The 21,878-nt window shown below is 46.1% G+C and overlaps 1 pseudogene; it reads left to right on the top strand.

Annotated features, from left to right (window-relative positions):
* The first annotated feature begins 1,993 nt into the window (after positions 1–1,993).
* On the top strand, positions 1,994–20,623 carry LOC130124403 (uncharacterized; annotated as a pseudogene).
* Positions 20,624–21,878: the final 1,255 nt, after the last annotated feature.

Genomic DNA, 21,878 nt, shown 5'->3' with positions numbered 1-21,878 from the left:
TACTGATTTTCAAGAACAAGGGCGATGTGCAGAACTGTAGCAACTACAGCAGTAGAAAGTTGATCAGCCACAGCATGAAGAAATAGGAAAGAGTAATAGAAGCTATGTTAAGAGGAAAGGTTACTATCAGCGAGCAGCAGTATGGTTTCATGCAAAGAAAGAGCACTGCAGGTGCGATGTTTGCTTTGAGAATGTTGATTGAGAAGTACAGAGAAGGCCAGATGGAATCACATTGTGTCTTTGTGGATTTAGAGAAAACATATGACAGGGTGCTGAGAGAGGAGGTGTGGTATTGTATGAGGAAGTTGGGAGTTGCAGAGAAGTATATAGTAGTGGTGCAGGTTATGTATGAGGTAAGTGTGACAGCGGTGAGGTTTGTGGTTGGAATGACAGATGTGTTCAAGGTGGAGGTGGGATTACATCAAGGATTGGCTCTGAGCCCTTTCTTGTTTGCAATGGTGATGAACAGGTTGACGGACGAGATCAGGCAGGAGTCTTTGTGGATTCTGATGTTTGCGGATGACATTGTGATCTGTAGCGAGAGTAGGGTGCAGGTTGAGGAGAGCCTGGAGAGGTAGAGATATGCACTGGAGAGAAGAGGAATGGAAGTCAGTAGGAGCAAGACAGAATGAATACATATGCTTGAATGAGAGGGAGGACAGTGGAATGGTGAATACACAAGAAGTAGTGGTGATGAAGGCGTATGAGTTTAAATACTTGGGGTCAACTGTCCAAAGTAGTGGGGAGTGCAGAAGAGAGGTGAAGAAGAGCGTGCAGCCAGGGTGGAATGGGTGGAGAAGAGTGTCAGGAGTGCTTTGCGACAGGAGGGTACCGACAACAGTTAAAGGGAAGGTTTACAAGATGGTTGTGAGACCAGCTATATGGTTTGGAGACAGTGGCACTGACGATCAGACAGGAGGCGGAGCTGGAGGTGGCAGAGTTGAAGTGCTAAAATTTTCATTGGGAGTGACAAAGGACAGGATTAGGAATAAGTATATTAGAGGGACAGCTCAGGTTGGACGGTTTGGAGACAAAGCAAGAGAGGCAAGATTGAGATGGCTTGGACATGTGTGGAGGAGAGATGCTGGGTATATTGGGAGAAGGATGCTGAATATGGAGCTGCCAGGGAAGAGAAAAAGAGGAAGGCCAAAGACGAGGTTTATGGATGTGGTGAGAGAGGACATGGAGATGGCTGGCGTGACAGAAGAAGCTGCAGAGGACAGGAAGAAATAGAAACAGATGATCCACTGTGGCTACCCCTAATGGGAGCAGTCAAAAGTAGTAGTAGTAGTAGTAGTAGTAGTCGTAGTAGTAGTTGCCAATAATCTGAAGTCATAAACAAATCCACACATCAAACTCAGCGAACAAATCTCCATATACATCAGATTATTTGTTACATGTTCGAAAAGGAGTAGGAGGAAGTATACACTTGTTTTTCCTACCCCTTCTCACCTACTCTTAAGTTAATTCAGCTACTATACATCACATTAAATTCAGTCATTGGGTAAAAGCCAGATTTTAGAAAAGCGTCTGTCCTGCGGTGGTTTGAATTTTGAAAACTACAGCCAATCAAAACGTGGAACATCGTCTCAATATGTGGGACACGGGACAAGGGATAAAAATGCTGTGCAGCCCCACATAAAGAGGGACATCTGGTCACCCTAGTTGAGGATGAAATCCCTCGGCACCCACAGTGGCTGGCCGTAAACCAGTTCAGCGGATGAGGACTGGAGGTCCTCCTTAGGGGTGGCCCTGAGGCCCAGCATGACCCACAGGAGCCTGTTGAATCAGCTGCTGTCCTTGCGGCTTACCCGAAGAGCATCCGTCATACAGCAAATGAAACCGCTCGCACAACCCATTGGCCTGCAGGTTGTATGCGGTGGTGCTTCACTCCTAGGCTCTCTGCAACTGTGTTCCAGAACTCAAGATGTAAACTGAGCCCCAGCCAGAGGAGAGGACAGATGGGGTGCCAAACTGGGTGACCCGGGTCCCGATGAATGCCTGGGCTACCTCGGTGGAAGTCATCAATGACAGTGGGACGGACGGCTTCTGGCCATGGAGTGTTCCTGCCCACCATTGTGAGGAGGTAAGTAAAACCATTGACGGGGGGTAGGGGGCCTACTAGGTCCACGTTTAAATGGTCAAACCTCCTTTCGGGCACCAGAAACTGCGCCAGAGGGGCTTTGGTGTGGCGGTGCACTTTAGAGTGCTGTCACTCCACGCAGGTGTCAACCCAGTCTCTCAAGTCTTTTTTGAGCCCGTGCCAGATGAACTTGACCACCACCAGTGGTGGTACCAGTGTTGTCAAAAGCCACGTCCTCTAACGGCAGCCCTGTGACAGCCGTCCTGAAAGCCTGCACATCTGGGTCAGAAGCCTGGTCAGCTGCCATACGGACGTAGTCAAGTCCCAGGTGGACAGACCCCACGATGGCCTAGGAGAGGCAGTCAGCGACAAGGTTGGTTTTGCCAGCAACATACTGTACATCCGTGGTGAACTCTGAGACGTAGGCAAGCTGTCGCTGCTGGTGGGCGGACCATAGGCCTCCAGCAGGGAATGGAAGTGTCGAACAGTGAGGTACAGGGCAAGGAGCTCCTGATCGAATGTGCTGTATTGCCATTCACTGGGGCATAATTGTAGGCTGAAGAAAGCGAGCGGCTGACAAGCACTATTCACCCACTGCTCGTGCACCGCACTGACTGCTTAGTCCGAAGCGTCCATGGTAATGGTGATCGGCGCCTTGAGTGATGGTTCAATCAGCATTGTAGTGTTGGCCAGAGCAGTCTTAACGTCCACAAATGCCTTGTCTCTGTCTGCGGACTAGTCCACAGTGTGTTTGGTGGCCTTGCCTTTCAGGGGCAACAAAATATATTCAGGGCTGGCCTCCAAACACAAAAACGCAATTTGCCCGAAGCATGTTCATCCCTCAACAAAGCTATTTGTCTATTTAACGTTTAGCCTACTAAATTGTCCCTAGGTGTTTATGTGTTGGCCCTGTGATGGACTGGCGACCTGTGCAGGGTGCCCCCCCGCCTGCCGCCCAATGACTGCTGGGATAGGCTCCAGCGTCCTGTGACCCTAACCAAGATAAGCGGGCTTGGATAATGGCTGGATGGACCTTTAGCAGAAGAAGCGAGCTACACCAGTGATTAGCTAGAATAAAGAATTCTTCGTTTGTGTTCACAAGAGTTCATATAAATGAGCACTAATCAGTGGTCGTTTATATGGAGTTGTTGTAGCGAATTCGGGGGGGGGGGCTGCCGGGACGCGAACCCAGGTCTCCCGCACCCCGGGTGACTACGTTAACCAGTCAACTAAAGGATCTGAACCGTTAGCCAAGGGCTAGTGAGTCTATTCATCCGTGGTCGTTACAGTATTCACAAATTCGTAAGAGGAAACTCTTGTTAGCGTCAACTTTTTTTTTTTATTTTTAGTTTCGAGTTCAGGAGTATTCATACTAATTCTAAAGATGACGGAGCCCGTAGTCATCCCTTTTGCAGTGGATATCACATTATAGTTTTAAGGCTTTTAGTAGGTTGATGTCATCGATATAAAAGTATGGTCTTGTATTTTCTTTTGGTACTTTACCTTTGTTTTAACGTTACCAGTTCGAAAGTGAAAGATTGACCCGCTAACCCTTGGTGGCACGTCACTACGACATATCGTATGTGCGGGTTGCATAGCAACATGTTTTTATGACTATGCCACTTTTTTTTTTTAACAATTTCAAATGTACAAACAACAAGGCAATAACATTTCCATATTAGAACAGTAGTGTAATGTATTGGGACTTATGTTAATGCGCATGCTCTCTGGTTAGTCTTTGATGGGGGGGCTCTCGCGAGGCGAGACTAGGAAGTAATGTTAAGTATGAGCTGAACTGGAGGGAACGCAGATGTAGCCTGATGGCTGAGTATCCTAACTTTGCTAAGTTCTAAGTAAAGAGTTCGTTTACAACCAATGTCTCTCTCGTCTCTAAGTCGAATCCTACACTGGCGACGAAGCGGATCCGAACTCCAACTTGAACAGTTGATTGATGGAAATCAGCAGCCTCTGATATTCTACCACAGCTTTGAGGAATCTGTGAGTAGCCTAACGACATCACCATGACCACGCTGGGTCGCATAGAAGAGTTTGATGAAGGCTCCGGCAATGCCATTGAGGAGTATATTGAGAGACTGGAATGTTTTTTCCTGGCAAATGGAGTAGATGGGGAGGAGAAGAAATGCGCTATTTTGGTTAGAGTCTGTGGTGCTGCAACGTATTCTACACTACGTTCGGTGGTCGCTCCCATCCTTCCTACGGCCGTCACCTATGAAAACTTAGTATCGGCCTTGAAGCGCCACTACAGTCCTCCTCCATCACAAATTGTTCACCGTTTTCAGTTTCACAATTGCAAACAAAAGCAAGGCCAAGGAATCTCCAGCTACATTGCTGAACTCCGTAAACTCTCAGTGCATTGCGCTTTTGGTGACCAACTGGAAGCAATGCTGCGTGACAGAATTGTCTGTATGGTGCTAGATGAAGCGCTGCAGCGCCGCCTGCTGGCTGAAAAGGAACTCACATTCAAAGCAGCAGAGGAGAAAGCCCTTGCAGCGGAAACAGCTACGTTAAATGTGTGAATACTACAACCAAACCAGCTGGGACCACCACAGTCAGCAGAAGTTCATCAGACTGCACAAAGTCAAACCGTTTTGAAAGTGAAACAAACAGTAGCAGAAGGTGGTGCAAAGTGATGTTTTTGTTGTGGAGGCACACACAACCAACAACATTGCATATTTACCTCTGCTGTATGCCACTATTGCAAAAAAAGGGGGCACATTTCTCGTGTTTGTTTTAAAAAGAGCAGGGATGTCGCATCAGCAGATTCTTCTGACACAGTTCCTCAATCCAAACAACACACACACACTGTTAGGCAACAAGAAGAGGAATATGACATTTACACCATGGGCAGGCAGCTGTATGCTCACGTAAAAAAAGCCATATCAAGCCACTGTGATCCTGAATAACAAAACACATGTAATGGAGGTGGACTCTGGCGCCGCATACTCCTTGATCAGTGAGGGCAGTTACAACACCTTGTGGCCTGACCAGCCGCCTTTACTACACAAGGACAGTAGTGTGCTTAGACAATGGTCACAAGCAGAACTACAAGTTAATGGTAAGATTTTTGTGGATGTGCAGTATCAAGGCAATCACAAGACCTTACCACTGACTATTGTTCGAGGTCAGGGGGCAAGTCTTCTGGGCAGGGACTGGTTTGAGGCACTGGGCATTTCTGTAATGGGGGCGCGCCAAGTATGCTTACAATCCTTGGAGTACATCTTAACGGAATATGCAGAAGTCTTCCAGGACCTTGGGGCTTCACGAACCCCTCCAATTGCTATTGATATTGATACGACAGCATCACCCAAGTTTTTTTAAAGCACGTTCGGTGCCCTTTGCCCTTTGGCCAAAGCTAGATGAGGAGCTTGACAAGCTAGTAGCTCAGGGTATTTTTGAACCCGTGAGACACTCAAGGTGGGCCACACCCATCGTACCAGTTGTTAAAAAGGATGGCAGCTTAAGAATTTGCGGTGACTATCGCTGCACTGTGAATACAGTTGTGAAACCTGATGTATACCCCATTCCTACGGTGGCTGAACTGTTTTCCAGACTGGCAGGGCGGGTGCTTTTCAGTAAATTGGACCTCAAACAAGCTTACGAGCAGCTGGTGCTGGACGACGAGGCTGCAGAGCTTCTCACTATAAACACCCATCACGGGCTGTTTCGGGCCCGCCGCCTGCAGTTTGGAGTATCGACAGCTGTGTCCATATTTCAGCATTTCATGGATACACTCCTCGCCGGTATACCAGGCGTACAACCATACCTGGATGATGTCTTAATAGCGGGAAAGACTGTTGACCAGCACAATGACCGTCTTTGTGCATTGCTGGAACGATTCGCAGAAGCAGGATTGTGGCTACAGAAGGAGAAGAGTGTGTTTGCTGCTGACAAAGTTGAATTTTTAGGTTTTCGTGTGGACAAGGATGGCGTGCGGCCGACTATGGAGAAAGTTGAGGCTATTCAGTAGGCGCCTTCACCCCGGAACAAAACGGAGCTTCAGTCATTCCTAGGCCTACTCAATTTTTACAGCTGTTTTTTGCCAAACAAGGCTACCATCTTAGAACTGCTGCACCGCCTCCTGGATCAGTCTGCACCCTGGCAGTGGACTGACGCACATGAAAAAGCTTACACTGCTGCAAAACAACTGCTTCAGGCTGATGGCGTGCTCACGCACTATGACGAAACAAAGCCATTACCCGTTGTTTGTGACGCTTCGCCTTATGGCTTGGGGGCGCTGCTCTTCCATATGGAGTCCGATGGCCGGGAGGCTCCCATCGTCTTTGCCTCGAGGACACTATCCTCCACTGAAATAAATTATGCCCAAATAGATAAGGAGGCCTTGGCGGCCATTTTTGCAGTCAAAAAATTTCACCAGTACCTTGCTGGTCGCCACTTTGTGGTTTTTACTGACCACAAACCTCTTTTGGGCCTGCTACACCACTCTAAGCCCATGCCACCTGTCCTGTCCCCACGCATGCTACGCTGGAGTGTTCTTCTTGGGGCCTACGATTACGAATTGTGCTACTGCCCTGGCAAACAGCTAGCAAATGCTGATGCCCTCAGTCGGTTACCACTGCCCGCTGGTAGGCGTGAGACCCCTCCACCCATGGAGGTGCTCTTACTGGAAATGGCACCTGAAGCCCCACTGAATGCCAAACATATTGCCGCCCTTACTCGGAAAGATCCAGTTCTGTCCCTGCGCTGGGTCCTGTATGGCTGGCCAGTGGATACACCTGACAGCCATTTCAAGCCGTTTTTCACCCGGCACCTTGAACTGTCCGCACACAAGGACTGCCTATTATGGGGGAGTCTTGTAGTTATTCCCAACCTGGCGAGGAGGAGGTACTAGCCATGCTGCATGATGCACACCCAGGCATTGTGCATATGAAAGGCCTGGGGAGGAGTTATGCCTGGTGGCCAGGTATGGATTTAGCAATAGAACAGACAGTAAAATCCTGTGAAACCTGCCAGACAACTCGTCATGCACCACCAACAGCACAGCTGCACCCTTGGGAGTGGACAACTAAGAAATGGTCCCGGCTACACATTGACTTTGCTGGTCAATTCCAGGGGAAGACATTTCTCATAATTGTGGACTCACACTCTAAGTGGTTAGAGGTTGCCATTGTGAATTCAATGTCCTCCTCTGCAGTGATCAGTACACTGAGGCTCCTCTTTGCAACTCACGGGTTGCCAGATGTCATTGTTTCTGACAACGGTGCGGCGTTCACGTAGGAAGAATTCAAAGAGTTTGCCAGACGGAATGGCATCAGAGCAGTGACTACGGCCCCTTACCATCCTCGTTCAAATGGCCAAGCAGAACGTATGGCCCAGACAACCAAGGAGGCCCTGTCTATAATCACTATCGGTGACTGGCAGACACGCCTGGCTAGATTTCTGCTGTCACAGCATGTGACTCCCAATTCAGCAGCAGGAAAGAGCCTTGCCGAGCTTCTCATGAACCGGCGTCTTACCACAGCCTTTGATCGCCTTCATCCTGACTATGAAAATGAGATGCACCTCAAGCAGGAGGTGAGTGCAGAAAAGCTGCGAGGCCCAAACAGATGTTTTAGGCCACAGGACACTGTGTACATGAGGAGCTACACTGGGGACACAAATGGGTCCCTGGCGTGATAGCCGGTCCTACTGGCCCAGTTTCATATAGAGTGCAGACTCCTGATGGGCAAATGCATCGACGCCACGTGGATCAGCTGCGTGGTAGAACGACTGCACGCACGGATGTGGTCGCTGGAGAATCCATTGTTCCTGGTGAGCAGTCACCTGAAGATGGGTCGCTCGAGTCTACCTCGTCTGAAACGCCACGACCAGAGACCAGCAGGTCTGTCTAAGGTCCCTCTGGTCCTTTGGCCATTCCTGTGCCCACTACCCCTCTACAGCGTCCGGCAAGAGACCGGCACCCTCCACGCCACTTGGCAGATTTTGTTAACTGGGGGTAAGGGGTGTAATGTATTGGGACTTATGTTAATACGCATGCTGTCTGGTTAGTCTTTGATGGGGGGGCTCTCACGAGGCGAGACTAGGAAGTAATGTTAAGTATGAGCCGAACTGGAGGGAACGCAGATGTAGCCTGATGGCTGAGTATCCTAACTTTGCTAAGTTCTAAGTAAAGAGTTCGTTTACAACCAATGCCCCTCTCGTCTCTAAGTCGAATCCTACAAGTAGGACCAGGTGCATACAAAGGAAAGACAGGAGGAAAAAAAATGTTTTTTTTAAAAACAGGTCGTGCTCTCGTCTGCTTGACTTCCGGCAAGGTAACGTGTTCATTTGTCGGCTTCCCGAAGATGGCGGACCGGGCGAGCAAGTTTCTAAACTCTAACTCAACTGCCCCGAAATATACATGAAAACTTCCAATTTTATCAATCAGACAACATTAAAAAAAAAAACATTAAAGGCACTTATCTTGAAGGAGGCGGGGGACAAATCCCTACCCCTCCGCTGATGCTTCCAGGCCTCCGGTGGACTCGGCTCCGTGGCTGCTGCCATCCGGGTCACGTTCTGATTAACCGGGGGGACCCTCGAAGCCTCCCCTCGAAGCCATCTGCCGGAGCTACAAGTGGTTCGGCGGCGGCCAAGACTTCCACGGTTCGGATCCGAGGACGACTTCCGAGTGACACTGGCGGCTTTAAAACCCGAGACCACGACGGCGGAGGAAAGTTTAGATCGGGTCAGCCCCCGCGCCTGACAGGCACGCTCACTCTCAAGAAAACGCTAGCTAGCGTTAGCTTGTTAGCTAGCAGTCCCAAGTTTCCGGGGTTTTCTGCCGCAGAACAAGAGGCCGTGTTTCTCTTCTCGCTTCTGTACGAGCGACCCCTGTTGTGTGTCCGTCATTCCCTACTTCCCTACACTGGTTCCCCCTGGCGACAGTAACACTTGTGTCACTATCTCACACTGGACCAGATCTAGGCTCTTAAGGAGTTGTTGAGTAACAAAATAGCAGACCAGAGACGGGCTACAAAATGGAAAAAGCTGCCAATGCCATCGGATATTTTCTTGCCCGGTGCGGGATTCGATACCGAATGTACTGCACCACAAGGCGATATCACTAACCGCTCGGCTAAAGGGTCAGATTTGTTAGCTGGGGACTAATGTATTTTATTAGTAGTTTACAGTCGTCACCCTCCCCGGAAGCGCGCCCTCGCGCTTTGTTCTTCCCGCGCTCCGGAGAGACTTCTGAGGATCTGCGCACTTCCGGATCCCACCGCCGCCACCAATGTAAACGCTTATTTTCTTGCCCGGTGTGGGATTCGAACGGGGTGTACTGCACCACAAGGCGACATCACTACCCGCTCGGCTAAAGGGTCAGATCCGTTAGCTAGGGACTAATGTGTCTTATTAGTAGTTTACAACAATATAGTGTAAATTCACTTGAGACATGAAAACTGTTCACAGCTATGTGTCACACATTCATACATTTAGATATACTGAAATCCCTGGTTTGAATCCCTTTTTAATTCAGTTAGGTTGTTTTAGGTTCAGGTTTCTAATTAGTTTAGTCAATTTTCTATTTTCCAATTATGATGAGACCGGTCTATATTGTAACGTGCTAAGTAGACACGCTGGCCGCTGGCTGGCAGGTCTGACCCTTTAGTCGAGCGGTTAGCGATGTCTCCTGCGGTGCGGGCGATACGGGTTCGCTTTCCGGCCGCGGCAGTTCCTGTGGTTGCGTTGTCCCCCGAATTCGCTATAATATTTACTCCTATGCTAATCGTCTATTTTATCAAGCTAGACCTATTTTGTGTCAGTTATTTTATCCTTTGAGTTAACTCGTTTTAGTTTCAGGTGAATCAGGTAAGTCTACACTCTAAAATCCCTTTTTCATGTAGATTGACCCTTTAAGATTACACCTTGCAGACCCAACAATGCAGACGAGCTGAAGGCCGCTATCAAAGCAACCTGGGCTTCCATAACACATCAGCAGTGCTGTACTGCTACACTCAATGTGACTCTTGTCCTATATTAGGTTTTTACAGCCAGATAAACTCTCCCTTGCATCATATCCTCCAAGGAACAGACCAGTGTTGTATGTGGACGGGATTTAATAACAAGGAAGTGTGAAACTGAAAATAAACATACAGAAAAGCATACATCAGTATACAATACAAAATAGTTTACTCAATCTAGAGTTACAGTTATGATAACTAATCCTCTATTTTTCAGGAAAGAAAGGTAAGTATAAAACTTACATTTTCTTTGCGGGAATTAAATGTAAGTTGTAACTAATCAGGTATAGGATTGAACACTGTACTTACGCTAGCATCAAAAGTATAGCCTGAATGCCATCATTAAAACGTGCTGTCACACGTTATCAAAATTATACAAACTCTAGCAAATATGTAAAAAATACTTCAAAATAAAGATTCTAGCAATGATGGATAATAGTTTTAGTTACAGATATTGCCACTCAAAGGGGTAGAAACTAAGGTGATGGCTAATGATGGAGCATGCATATTGCTGTGTTGTCACACCATTTTCTTGTTGTCACAGGCAAAGGAAGTAGCTGAAACTGTGGTACTTAACATGTCTGTGAATGTTCTCATTCATCCAGGTCATGGTTATCCAAAGGAGTTGAATCAAGTGCAACTGGACTTGGTATATATCCGAGGCGAAACGTCTTCACGGATATATACCAAGTCCAGTTGCACTTGATTCAACTCCTTTGGATGTGGTACTTAACTATGCCACTAGAAGGCAAAAGACTCAAGATAATGGAACTATGCCCCTAGTGGCAGGGAGGCTCTAAAAATGAAGGAAACCGTTCCATTACAAGTGTCACAGGCTGATTGCCTCCATGCCACGCCGCATTGATGCAGTAATTCGTGCAAAAGGAGCCCCGACCAAGTATTGAGTGCATAAATGAACATACTTTTCAGAATGTCGAAATTTCTGTATTATAAATCTTTTTTTATTGGTCTTAAGTAATATTCTAATATTTTGAGATACTGGTTTTTTGATTTTCATGAGCTGTAAGCCGTAATCATCAAGATTAAAACAAAAAAGGCTTGACATATTTCACTTTATGTGTAGTGAATCTAGAATATATGAAAGTTTCAATTTCTGAATTAAATTACGGAAAATAATGAACTTTTCCACAATATTCTAATTTTTTGAGATGCTGGTGCTCTCTTTGAGCACATTAAGGAATAGATCCCTAAAGTGGATGAGGGTTTCAGAAGTGTGATGCAGACATCAGTATTGTGACGTGGTCAAATAATGGACTTCTCAGCCAACCTTTCAGAGTTAACCAGCAAGCTTTTAGTGACCGTAAGCCAAGCTAGTCATAACAGACACAAGTTCGTATTGGTCTCAGCTTCTCTTCTGTTCTTGGCCACAGAAGCGACCTTATCTATTTGCCTACTCTTTACACTCATGTTGGGAATAGAATGTTGTCTAATACAACTTCTCTCATAACGTCCCCATTACCTTCCACCACATCCCCGCTATCTGTAACAGATATACCCGTTTTTAACATGTTCAATATTCCACAACATAACTGTAATGACCTACTTTTCACTCTCACAGATGATAACACCGTTTCTGAATTAGCCGTGGAACTTCGGCATGTTTATTTCGCTCCATGCATAACGTGCACAAAATCCGACCGACCCTCGTCTACCTTCCCGCTCCCGTGGCTGCTCTGTTTACTATCCCATAATTCCCTGTGTCCTTAAAGGTGTATTCCCCTAATACTGAACATCACAATAACCAAAACGTTGACACTTCAGTTGCATCGTGGGTAATATGCAAATGAACCCCCTGACTTCGAACAGGAACACTCCAGTGGCGTAACCAGGAATAATTTTTTAGGTGTGCCTGAGTGAAAATGGGTGGGCCAAGATTTTCCAGCAATAATCCTTCAAACAAGACGCAAATTCGGACACATTACAGCAGTAAACACATAACACATGTTTTTAGTACGTGACCAAGAAACATACTAAAACTTTAATAAAAACCCACTTAAACAAATACCACGCCAGTCATTCTCGCCAGGCTCTGCACAACCATTTAAACATCACTGAGGAAAACAGCCCGACTCGGTCTAAAAGATCATGATACAACATGTAAGCTATAGGCCTATAGTACACGTTTTACAGCACAATGTGTAGATGCCGAGGGCGAGCGTTGAAGATCGAGATTATTTCATCATAGTCCAAAGAGTCAGTAAATTCCCTTTCAAAGGACAACAGGGATAGATTGTTGAGGCGTGCAGTTAGCATGGAAGATCTTAGACATGTTTTGATACGGCCTGTAGTGGAGAAGAGTCTTTCAACAGTACATGCAGTCAGGGGAATGGTGATCATTGCCCTTAACAGTCTGTTAATGTTTGGGAAAACGTCAGAGTTGCAGCTGTCCAGCACTTCAATGAGGGATGGGTAACACTGACCCCTCTCCACTTTACGACGCAGTGCCTGAATGAAAACGGTCCATTCCGCGTCCTCAATAGATATCCGGTAATGATCACACGAATGCTGCAACGCTTCTTTCTGGGCAAACGTAACTGATCCTGGTAAACAAGCAGCGGCTGCTCGCATGATGCCATACTGATCTTGCTGAAAGCGACTGTCCAGCTCAGTAATCTGCCTGTCCAGAATGTTAATCCATGGCTGCTTCAGGTCAGCGTTGTTCCTCACGTTTGTAGTTTTGCCCAAACTAGTGGTAACCACCGACTCATTGAATCTCGCGGGCAGCTTTCTCTCCCGAGCGCCGGTGACATCCCAGCTGGAGACGTCATTCTTTTCCATCAGTTCCTCTGTTCGTTTTAACACTTTGTTGAAATCACCTTGTGAATTATCTCTAAACTGTGCAAAACTGTCTTTGAGGCCTTGAATTAGATCTATGCAGTCAGTGACAGTCAATGAGCCACTCTGTAAACCTTTTGTTGCAAAATCGCTGCTCTCGAATAATTTCCCGAATGTAACCAGCAAAAACAAAAATTTCTTCGTCTGAATTTGTTGCAAAAGTGATTCGGCTTCAACTTTAGTGTGACCACTAGTTTCGGGAAATTGTGCTAGCGTTTCCAAGATAACGTCAAGTAACACCAAAACCTTGCTCACTGATCCTGACTCCGAGCTCCACCCTGTGTCTGCTGAGCGCTCTAACTCCAGGCATCGTCTGTTAGGATGAAGCTCTTTCTGTATTTCGAGGAGTTTAGCGTGTCTGTGCGCACCTGTCATGAAACTGTAGAGAGAGTTCAGTGTCTCGAAAACAGTGCTGACGTGTCCCGACACTTTCGATGCGGTGCAAAGAACTAAATTAAGACGGTGGGAATTACAGTGGACGTATACCGCGTCTGGAAAAGTGCGTTTTAAAATAACATGCACACCCCCTCTGTTCCCTGACATTACGGAAGCCCCGTCAAAGCTTAAACCCACGCACAGAGAGGGATCAAGTTCCGGTGGTTGCAGCACTTCTAAAATCTTCTCAGATATCGCGTTTGCACTCATATCACCGGTGTCTACAAATCCAATTGCTCTTTCTTTTATTGTCCCTGCATGAATGTACCTAATACACACAGCGACCAGTTCACGCTTTGACATATCCTTATATTCGTCCGCTAATATGGCATAGTAGGTGGCGGGTGATTCACGCAGCTCTGCTTTTATCTTGCGCAACAGTAATGAGGCAGCAGATTCTGGCAATTCGTTCTGAATTTTTGCACTCATGAGCGTTGCATTTTTAGGCATTTGTTGAAGGCGACTTTGAATTTCTGGGTCGTATTTGCAAATGAATTTAAACAATTCTAAAAAATTTCCCTTGTTTAGTGCTTCAGCTTCCTCGCTTTCTTTGTATCCACGTAATGGCAGTTCTTGTTTTGCACAGAACATAACAATGTCCAGAACCACCTTTACGTGATCACGATTTCTTTCCACAAAGGAGCGGTCCATTGCCTCAGGGTTTAGTTGGTCTAGAACAGTCCCCCGACCTTGCAGGCTTGCTCTGTAACCCTCAAATTTACCAAGTGCCATACAATGGGGTTTGCTAGCCTGATGTTTCGAGCATGCTTGGCGGAGGTGCTTCCAACCTACAAACCCGCTTCGAAAAAACGTGTTTTCCATATGGGGCTCGGGGAAATGCCTACACATTTTACAGAAAACAGCGTTCCTTGCTGAGCTGTATTCAAGCCACTTAAATTCTTCATACCACTTATGGGAAAAAGAACGTAATTTTCCTGAAATGTTGGTTGCGGGGAACACTAATTTAGGCTGCGTGGGTGGCTCATCCACAGCAGACAAATCTGGCGTTGGCATGGTCAAGGGAATCGTCTCACCGTCGTCAGAGGGGGGAGGAGAAGCTGCCTGCAACGGAGAAGCTGTAGCCTCCTCTGTCGTTCTCTCCGGCGGTATCTCACTCTCATTGGGCGGCTCAGTCGGTGCTGGAGCAGGTGTGCTTTCCTCCTCCTCCATCCGTGGCTTTTTAAAAAAGCGGAAGATTGAACTTTGTTTCGCCATTCCATAAATTATGGCTGATTGTTGGCTACTGGCTAGTTAGCAGCAGTGAAAAATACAGAGCGTGATGGTATGCGCGCTCAGATTTTGCAGTTCTACGTACGTAAAAGGGGCCGGCCTACGTGCTTGTAAGCCAGCGTGATTGGGTGGGCCTGGGCTTGAAATGGGTGGGCCTGTGACAGGCCAGGCCCACCCGTGGTTACGCCCCTGGAACACTCCAGTAGAATTCGCCACAGTACGGATGAAGAAGTGGAAAAAGCCATGAAATGCTTATCCTTAGACTGGCTTTACATGGTGAAACTTTCATGCAACTAGTTGCAGGTTGCCAATTGCATGAAACATAATTTCCATGCAACTTTGCAGCTACACGAAGCAATTCCAAAATAATCTAAGTCTCATGCAACACAATTTAATAGTTTATTTTGCTAAGATCACTGAGATTACTCAAGATCACTAAGAGTACACTAAGATCACTTAAGGTGCACTAAGATTCACTAAGATTGCATTTTAACCCATCCTATTGTGTAGGAGCAGTGGACAGCCGCTGTGCAGCACCCAGTGACCAACTCCAGTTATTTCTTCCAATTGCCTTGGTCAGGGGCACAGACAGGATTATTAACCCTAGTATGCATGTCTTTTTTGATGGTGGGAGGAGACCGGAGTGCCTGGAGGAAACCCACGCAGATGCAGAAATGGCCTGTATGAGGCAGAAATATAAAAAAAATCATCACACCCATGTACAAAATTAAGCAAGCCCAATAATGATTGTTGTAAGTAAGCATTGGGAAGATGTGGATGGCCTGAAATTTGATGTTCTCCCATCTTATGTCTGCTGGGATAGGCCCCAGCATCCCACGACCCGACTTGGGATAAGCGGCTTGGATAATGCATAGATGGATTGTTGTGTCCATATACATACATAGTGATGCATTGTGTTCTGTTAATGATATTTACGTTGGAGACCGCTAGGTGGCACTACTATGGTTTATATGTTCCAGGCACTGTATGTTTATGTGTTCCAGGTATTGCTCTCCTTGCAACCTCCTGCCGTGTTCCTGGAATGCGCAGGTGAACCGAAAACCGCATTTGCTGCGTGGAAAAAGTTGTTCGACAGTTACCTGCTTGCTATCATTGGAAGTGACTTTCCTGCCGAGAGAACGAGAGCCTTGCTAGTTCACTGCTTAGGAACAGGGGGACAAAGAATCTACAGCACCTTGCCGCTCACGGCTGATACCTACGATGGATCTGTGCAGGCTTTGGATGCGTATTTCACCCCGAAACTGAACGTTGTCGCCAAGAGGTGCCGCTTTAGGCAACGAGCTCAAGCTGTGGGTGAGTCAACGGATCACTAGGTGGCAGCGCTGCGCGAGCTTGTGAAGAGGTGTAAGTTTGGCAATACGCCCATTCCACGCCGCGGCCATCTTGGATTAAAAAAACCAAGCGGTGGGAACTTAGCCACGCCCCCTTCTTCATTGAAAACACTGCTGGAAGCAACGTGTCGTACTGCTGTGTACCATCCTGCAACTCTTATCAAAGAAGGGAAAGAGATAAATCCTTGACGTTTCACCGCTTCCCCAAACGCCTGCACACCCGTAAGCAGGGCTCTCAAGTTTTGAACTGAGTTCAGAGTGAGATTTTGGCGCCGGCGGTGGTGGGGGTGGGGACGGGGGTCTGATCTGATAAATGACACATAAACTCATACAAATAAAAATATTTATTTAATTCATCATTTTTTAGTGCAGGTAGAACTGGTGACTTGAACGAGAACAGGAGAATGTCACTTAATATGCGCAGTAAGCCCGTATACATGTTCGTTATGAATACAAACGACAGGGTTGATGACAGGTTACAATCTGTTTTACAGTAAAACACCAAGCTCATGAATCTCGCTTTTTTGAATATTCCAAATGTATTTCCATGGAAATTGAGAGCTCATAACAACCAGAAAAAAACAACAGTAAATTATATGAAGTGAAAATGAATATATCCCACCATGTACTTATCTCAGACTGTGTTCTTATAAGCTAATTTCCACAGCAAGTGGGAATGAGAGAATGAGGCCATTAACTTCAAAGACACGTAGCAGTGTCTTGCCATTAACATCGCTGATAAAGCAGCTGGCTTGCTTGAGATCGGTAAAAATATAATATATAACAGTTCAGCAACACGCAAACCTACCACAGAAAACCGGACATTTTCATGAATTTATTTACTGTATGCATTGAGCTGCAGAGGTTGCACCATGTACAGCCAGTTAAATAATATTGGGGTGACCAGTTTCACTGTGACTAAAACATTAGAAAGGAGACAAAAGTTTGACGTTGAAAAATGTTTGCTCCTGTTTGTAGTCGCATTGGTGACTTAATAGCGGAAGAAGATGAAGAGGAACATGAAGAGGAACATGAGGGAGATAGGTGAGTTGTTACTGTCAGTACAATACAATTTTTCAAACATGTAGATTACTGCATTGTATAATATGTATATGTATATATATATATATATATATATATATATATATATGTGTGTGTGTGTGTGTGTGTGTGTGTGTGTGTGGTGACCCACATCTATATATCGAGAGACATTCACCTAAGAGGACGGTGTACCTTTAAGGGAAGAGGCGAGGGGTCAGATAATGCACTTCCGCTCCCGGTTCACAGTCAGTTCAGTGTCGTTGTCAGATGTATGACATGCTAAGTTGGAGCTAGTAAACTACCTCGACTACGTCTACTCTCACGTCTCCTGTCTCGTTGTTTTCTAACTCCACATATATATATATATATATTTTCACTAATCTTTCAATAGTGGATAGCTCTGTTCTGACACATCATCTTGATAACAGGAAAATGTGTGGATTTATATTGCTTCCCACATGTATGACATATCCTCATGTGTCCAGTGAGGTTTGGGCGACTCTACCTGATCATGACTACGACGTGAAGCCCCTTTCTGTGGAAGACCAGCTTGACGCAGTAAAGAAACGCATCGCTTTCCTGGAGGACGAAAATAAAAAGCTGAAAAGTGAGCGTTTTGGTCTAGAACGCTTCCAGTGTGCGCCCAATCTGATCAGGTTTTACACTGGTTTTAAGGATTACCACACCCTCAAAGCACTGTTCCTAGCTTTACAGCCTACTGCAGAGTCCATGGTGCGATGGACTCAAATGCAAAGGAACAGCCATAACCTAGAATATATTTCTGTGTCTGGCTTCTATGCAGAGCATTTATCGCTGATTGATCAGTTTTTCCTGTTCTTGTGCCGTGTGAGGCAGGGCTTTTTTGCTCTGGATTTATCTGTACGATTCAATGTGTCGCCAGCCACAGTCAGCAGGAACTGTACGACGTGGGCCAACTATTTGATCTTTATGTTAGGGACCCTCACAATATGGCCTAGTAGAGCAGCAGTAGACGAGCTAATGCCACCAGTATTCAGGGAATTCTACCCAAACACAAGAGTGATACTAGACTGCACAGAGATCCGCATCGAGACAGCTAGTTCGAAGGTTTTGAACACCATGACATACTCCCATTATTAAAGTAACACTACACTGAAATCCCTAATTGGGATCCCTCCCTCAGGGTCAGTTAGCCTGGTAAGTAATCTATACACAGGATGTATTTCTGATAAGGAGATAACTAAGAGGTCAGGTGTTCTGGACCTCTTAGAGTCAGGTGACGAGGTCATGGCCGATAAGGGCTTCCTTATCAAAGACCTGCTCGATTAAATAGATGTAAAACTTGTCATCCCTGCATTTTTAGGCACAAGTGGACAGTTTAGCTGTGATGAGCTCACAGACACAGAGTATTGCTGGCTTGAGAATACACGTCGAACGGTCAATAAGACGCATAAAGGAGTACCACATTTTTGATGGAGTCATACCCCTTTCACTAAGTGAACAGTCAACCAACTGTGGACTGTGTGTGCTCTCCTAACAAATTTTCAGGGACCACTGTTTTAAACCTTTGTTAAATTCAGCTGACAAGAAAATAGTGCACACAAACCTTAGATAGATTGAAACATATTTAACTTCATTTCAGTACAGTCCCATTTTTTAGCCCACACCTTGAGATGAGCAATCACTATCTTAGTTTAGTAAACACTTGATTTGGGTTGGTAGCGAGTTCCAGTTTATTGCTACAACAGAATGACAGTTGACCGAACATATTTTAGTTTAAAATGAACCAACAGTTTTGTTAAAGTTAAAGGACAAAGAATGAAAATATTGTAGATGGGACAATGTAATGTATAAATATTGAATGTACAGTATAAAAATGAAATGTATCTTATTTGTCATTTTATTGTGATTAAACAACTTCTTTGAATACAGCCCTGTGTGTGTGTCTCTCCTCACTGGCACAGGAGAGGCAGAAAGTACTCGAAAAAGAAAAGATCCAGCTTAGTTTTCATGTTGTGGTAAATGACGGTAGGTGCTCGAGGTTGGTAGTCCAAACCATATTTGCTGCTGGCCCCGGCTGCACTGATTTCCGATTGAGTAAGAAAGGGGCGTGACTAAGTTCCCACCACTTGGTTTTTTTTTAATCCAAGATGGCCGCGACGTGAAATGGAAAGTGAAATGCTGCGTGATCAGATCGTAGAGAAGACAAATAATCCCCGTATACGTGAGAGACTGTTAATGGAGGAGGACCTGACACTTGATAGAGCTTTGGAAGTAGCTAGGCGTACTGAAGATGCTACTATAGCTAATGCAAAAGTCATTGCTGATGGTGACACAAAGCACGTCGCCGCCGTTCAAGTGCAAAAGAAGGTGCGCAAGCCAAAATACAAGACCGTTCAGAAAACGGATGCAACCCACACATGCTATCGCTGTGGTTCAGCTGACCACCTAGCCAACAATAAATCCTGCCCTGCGAAGGACTGCAAATGTAAAACGTGGTAAGATGGGACATTTTTCTAGAGTGTGCAAATCCTCCCAAAAGTCTGTTAATGAAGTGACTGTGCCTGATATTACTGTCTTAACTGTTAGTTCTACTACTGAAACAGCTGCTAAGCTAATGTGTACTGCTACTATTACTGCACCAACTACTGCACAGGCATGTACTGTTGAGTTACTTGTTGATACAGTGTCTGGTGTTTCTATACTGCCTGAGAATGTTTACAGTGGATATTTTGGTTCAAGTAAGCTAAGTGAACCTAAAATGCAGCTTGTTACATATTCCAGACAGAAGCTGAATGTGCTAGGATGTCTTAAAGCTTACATTACTTACTATGACAAGAGTGCCTCCACAGACTTTTACATAGGGAAAACAGGGACACCTATACTAGGTATGGACCTGGTGACTGCTCTCCAGCTACAGATCAGAGGAGGACAGTTAATACCTGAGACTGCCAATGTCTGTGCGACACTCCGCCAAACCGAAGCTCCGCCCACTACCAGCAAACAGAAAAGTGAGACTCCAGCTGCGTTTGGATGTGCAAAGGACTTTGTACACAAAGTGACGGTACGACCAGAAGTGAAGCCGGTACAACAAAAGCTTTGACGCTTACCACTTTCAGTCCGTGATGCCGTTTCCGATGAACTCGAGAACCTGGAGGACAATGGGATTAATGAGAAAGTTGATGCATCTGAATGAGTATCCCCAATTGTAGTCACTAAGAAGAAGACAGGTGGCATGTGTGTCGATTTGAGGGAACCTAACAAAGCAGTAGTCATTGACAGCCATCCCTTACCACTGATTGAGGATATACTGTCTGAGCTGCGTGGATCTGTCATGTTCTCTACCCTGGATCTCAAATCTGCATACCATCAACTGAAGCTGCATGAGAGAGCAGAGGGCTCACCACTTCACTATGCATGAAGAAGGCCTGTACCAATACTGCAGAGTTCCTTATGGACTGAGTTCTGTCCCTGCTACATTTCAGAAGATGATGACAACGATCCTCAGTGGCCTCAAAGGGGTGCAATGTTACCTTGATGATGTAATCATCTACGGATCCTCAGAAGCTGAACATGAGGCCAATCTCCATGCTGTGCTGCACAAAATCAATGAAGCGGGACTGAAACTCATATTGACAAATGTCAGCTCCATCAAACTACTCTGAGCTTTCTTGGCCAAAAGATCAGTACAGAAGGTCTGTAGCCAGATGACTCTCGTGTCACTACTATCCTGAATGCCCCGCCCCCTAATGATCCTGCAACCCTACGTTCATTTCTTGGTCTGAGTGCATGGCACAGCAAGTTTGTGCCCAACTACGCAACTGTTGTTGAACCTATGAGAGCTCTGCTGCGAAAGGACAGTTCATTCCAGTGGAATGATGCAGCTCAAGCAGCATTTGACCGAGTCAAGAAGATGATCGTGAATAGCCCTGCTCTAGTGCTGATCGACCCCAACAAGCCTACCATAGTCTCTACAGACACTTCAGACTATGGGCTAGGTGCCGTCTTGACTCAGCTGGACAGTACTGGTGAGGAACAGACTGTTGCTTTTGCATCTCGCAGTCTGTCGGACGCTGAAGAGAAAATATTCCATCGTCGAGAAGGAAGCGCTGGCCTGCGTCTGGTCTGCTGAGAAATGGCGTACATGGCTCTGGGGAAGGAAATTCCTGTTACGCACCGATCATCAAGTACTTATGACACTCCTGAATACCAAAGGCAATAACTGCGCTGGTCTCAGGATAGCCAGATGGTCTGCTCGCCTGATGGAGTTTGACTATGATGTTGAATACAGAACTGGATCTTTGAACTATGTCGCTGACTGTCTATCTAGACTCCCACTTTCCGAGACAGACACTGCATGTGCAGAGAATGTGGAATCCATTTCAACCATTCTCACTGATCTGAGTGCCGTGTCTGTGGATGACTTCCAGTCTGAGTGCTGTGCCTGCCCGGTGCTCACAAAGCTCCGTGCACAGATACGGAAGGGCTGGCCCTCACGAAAGAAAGCAACTGAGCCTGACTTACAGCCATTCTTCCTGATCCGCCATGAGCTTGCAGTCATGGATGACTGTATTGTCAGAGGTACTCATCGGTTACTGGTGCCTGAGTCATTGCAGAAAAGACTCATTAATATCGCTCATGAAACCCACCAAGGCATTGCGCGCACTAAACAACGCCTCAGAGAACTGTATTGGTGGCCCAAAATGGACTCCCAGATAGAGACATTGATTAAGAACTGTACAACCTGCAGACAGAATGATAAGTCGACTGTAACCCATGATGCTCCACTCCAAACCGTTCCCCTACCAGCTGCTGCCTGGGAAAAAGTTTCCGTGGATATCGTAGGTCCATTTGAGATAGCACCTGCTGATTGCAGATATGCCATAACACTGGTAGACTACTATAGTAAATGGCCTGAAG

Source organism: Lampris incognitus, chromosome 14 (assembly GCF_029633865.1).
Source record: "Lampris incognitus isolate fLamInc1 chromosome 14, fLamInc1.hap2, whole genome shotgun sequence".
NCBI classification, from domain to species: Eukaryota; Metazoa; Chordata; class Actinopteri; order Lampriformes; family Lampridae; genus Lampris; species Lampris incognitus.
This window is presented reverse-complemented; position numbering and strand designations above follow the sequence as displayed.